Source organism: Henckelia pumila, chromosome 2, assembly GCF_033568475.1.
Source record: "Henckelia pumila isolate YLH828 chromosome 2, ASM3356847v2, whole genome shotgun sequence".
Classification (NCBI taxonomy): domain Eukaryota; kingdom Viridiplantae; phylum Streptophyta; class Magnoliopsida; order Lamiales; family Gesneriaceae; genus Henckelia; species Henckelia pumila.
In genome coordinates, this window is record NC_133121.1 from 29,953,194 (window position 1) to 29,956,986 (window position 3,793).

At 30.5% G+C, this 3,793-nt stretch overlaps 1 non-coding gene across 1 annotated transcript; it reads right to left on the reverse strand.

Moving 5' to 3' along the window:
* Nucleotides 1-410: 410 nt before the first annotated feature.
* On the reverse strand, nt 411-521 carry LOC140885764 (small nucleolar RNA R71). The gene has a single exon (XR_012151180.1). It is a non-coding gene; the product is annotated as a small nucleolar RNA R71 (small nucleolar RNA).
* Nucleotides 522-3,793: the final 3,272 nt, after the last annotated feature.

Below are 3,793 nucleotides of genomic sequence, written 5' to 3' on the forward strand. Positions count from 1 at the left end.
GAGGATAATTCTAATAATCAAGATGATAATAATAATAATAATCAAGAACATGAACAACCAAGAACACTTAAGCACCATATGAATCCAATAAGAACTAGTACACCATCTTGTTTAGTTTTTCCTCCTGATGCATCTAATTTCAATTTTAAACCTCAAATTATTCAACTTTTACCAAATTTTCATGGCCTAGATTCTGAAAATCCATATTTGCATTTAAGAGAATTTGAGGAGGTTTGCAACACTTATAATGATCAAAATTGTAGCATGGATATTGTTCGATTAAAGATTTTCCCTTTTTCTTTAAAAGATAAAGCTAAAACATGGTTGCAAAATTTGAGATCAAGTTCAATAAGATCATGGGAAGAAATGCAACAACAATTTCTAAAAAAGTTTTTCCCTTCCCATAGAACAAACTCTTTAAAAAGACAAATTACAACTTTTTCTCAAAAACAAGGGGAAACATTTTATCAATGTTGGGATAGATATAAAGAGTTACTTAATACATGCCCACATCATGGTTTTGAAATATGGAGGATAGTTTCTCACTTTTATGAAGGTTTAATACCTAAAGATAGGCAAATGATAGAATTCATGTGTAATAAAACTTTTGAAGATAAAAACCCAAATGAAGCTATGGAATATTTGGAATCATTAGCAGAAAATGCTCAAAATTGGGATAATATAGGCTCAATTGAACCACCAAGTAAAACCAATAATTCAACAAATGTGGTTGATATTTACCATCTTAAAGATGATGTAGATATTCAAGCCAAACTTGCATCTTTAGCAAGAAAAATTGAGTCATTAGAAATGAAAAAGAGTGATCAATTAAAAAGTGTTCAAGAAATTGTTTGTCATATATGTGATACACATGATCATCTTACAAAAAATTGTCCTACTTTGCCTTCGTTTAAAGAATGTCTCCATGAACAAGCCAATTATGTTAACAATTTTAAAAAACCAACATTAGACCCTTTTTCGCAAACATATAATCCTGGTTGGAAAAATCATCCTAATTTTAGTTGGAGGAACGATAATAATGCACAACCTTCACAACAACCTTTTCAAAATAACCAAAATCATCAAGGTTATGAATGATCTGAAAGAAACTCTTGCAAAATTTGCATCCGCACTTAATATTCATGAAAAAGGAAAATTTCCATCTCAACCACAACCTAATCCTAAAAATTAAAATCAAGATAAATTTGATCAAGTAAAAGCTGTTATTACTCTTAGAAGTGGTAAAATAGTTAATGATCCATATAGTGATGAAAACAAAGATCATTTAAACTCAAAGAGTAAGGATGAAAATCTTGATACTTTCGAGAAAGATGATACTTTGAGTCCTAAAAATAAGAAAGTTGATGATAAAGTAATAAGTGAGTCAAATAAACCTATTCATTTTCCACATGCATTAGTAAATAATAAAAAACAAAAAAATGATTCTGATATTTATGAAGTTTTTAAACAAGTAAAAATAAATATTCCGTTATTAGATGCTATTAAACAAGTGCCTTCTTATGCAAAGTTTTTAAAAGATTTATGTACTGTGAAAAGACAATTGCATGTAAAGAAGAAAGCATTTTTAACTGAACAAGTAAGTTTTATTATTCAAAATAATTCTACTTTGAAATATAAAGATCCAGGTTGTCCAACAATTTCATGTATTATTGGAAAAAATAAAATTAAAAAAGCTTTGTTAATTTGGGAGCAAGTGTGAATTTACTTCTTTATTCAGTTTATGAAAAACTTAAGTTGGGAGATTTAAAACCTACATCTGTCACTCTTTTACTAGCCGATAGGTCAATCAAAATACCTAGAGGTATCGTAGAAGATGTGTTAGTTTAAGTCGATAAATTCATATATCCTGTGGATTTTATTGTCTTGGATACACAACCAATAGAAGTGCATAATGAAATTCCAGTAATATTAGGACATCCATTTCTAGCAACTTCAAATGCTTTAATTAATTTTTGAAATGAAATAATGAAATTGTCTTTTGAAAATATGACTTTAGAACTTAATGTGTTCAACTTATGTAAACAACCAATTATTAATGAAGATGAAGATGATGATGCAATAGAAACAATTATGGAAGAAAATATACACCAAGAAAACTTAAATCAACAACCAGAAGTTTGTTTAGTGGAAAGTGTTTTTAAATCAAAGTTATTTGAAGAAATTAATGAACTTGAAGAAGTAAAAGAAGATGATCATCCAAAACTTGAATTAAAACCTTTACCAATAGAACTAAAATATGTTTTTTTTGGTAAAAATCAAACATATCCTATTGTAATATCTTCTACCCTATTACCAAAACAAGAAGAAGATTTAATAACATTACTTAAAAAACACAAAAGTGTAATTGGATGTACTTTGCAAGATATAAAAAGTATAAATCCTTTAATCTGTACGCATAGAATTCACTTGGAAGAAAATGCTAAAACATATCAACAACCTCAAAGAAGATTAAATACACATATGAAAGAAGTTGTTAAAAATAAAGTTTTAAAACTATTAGATGCCGGAATTATTTATCCAATCTCGGATAGTAAATGGGTAAGTCCAACACAAGTAGTACCAAAAAAAATCAGGCATCACTGTTATAAAAAATTAAAAGGGAGAATTATTACAAGCTAGGATTCCATCTAGTTGGCGTATGTGCATAGATTATAGAAAATTAAATGATGCAACTAGAAAAGATCACTTTCCGTTACCATTTTTAGATAAAATTTTAGAGAAAGTGGCAGGTAATCCTTATTATTGTTTTCTTGATGGGTATTCGGGGTATTATCAAATACCAATATCATTAGAAGATCAAGAAAAAACTACTTTCACTTGTCCTTTTGGAACTTTTGCATTTAAAAGAATGCCATTTGGTTTATGTAATGCTCCGGCTACTTTTCAAAGATGCATGCTAAGTATTTTTAATGACATGATTGAAGAATCTGTGGAAGTTTTTATGGATGATATAACTGTTTTTGGAAACTCATTTGAAAACTGTCTTAAAAATTTGGAAAAAGTTTTAAAAAGATGTGAAGAAAAAAATCTTGTTTTAAATTGGGAAAAATGTCACTACATGGTTAAATCCGAAATTGTGTTAGGGCATGTCATATCTAAAAAAGGAATTGAAGTTGATAAAGCTAAGGTTGATGTTATTGCTAATTTACCATCACCAAACACGATCAAAGAAATTCGATCATTTTTGGGTCATGCGGGATTTTATAGAAGATTCATAAAATTTTTTTAGCATAATATCGAAACCAATTTCAAATCTTTTAACAAAAGATGCACAATTTGTGTAGTAACCCAAAACTCATTTTAAGATAATAATATGTTAAACATGATTAAGGGTTAGTAATTAACCAATTCCGGGATTTAATCGGACTTCAGAAGCAAGAAATGAAATTTCATTGTCTGAGCCAGTTCGGACGATCCGAAGAGGACTTCGGACGGCCCAAACTTGACCACCGGGGGCTCCGAAAGTGAGCTTGTTGACTTCAGAGTTAAGGCTGGTTCGGACGATCCGAACTCAAGTTCGACGGCCCGAACTTGTTCGTGCCAAGTAGGCAGGATTACTCAGCAATGAATTTTGACAAGTGTCGGACTTAGAGCACTTCGGACAACCCGAAGTAGAGATCGGACGATCCAAACTCGACGTATCTCGCATGCAGACAGTGAGTTGGATCGGACGATCTGAACTCAGGATCGGAGGGCCCGAACTTGTCCGAAAATTTTCCTATAAATAGGGCTCATTCGATTTTATTTTGAAATACGAATTCCCGAGTTTTCT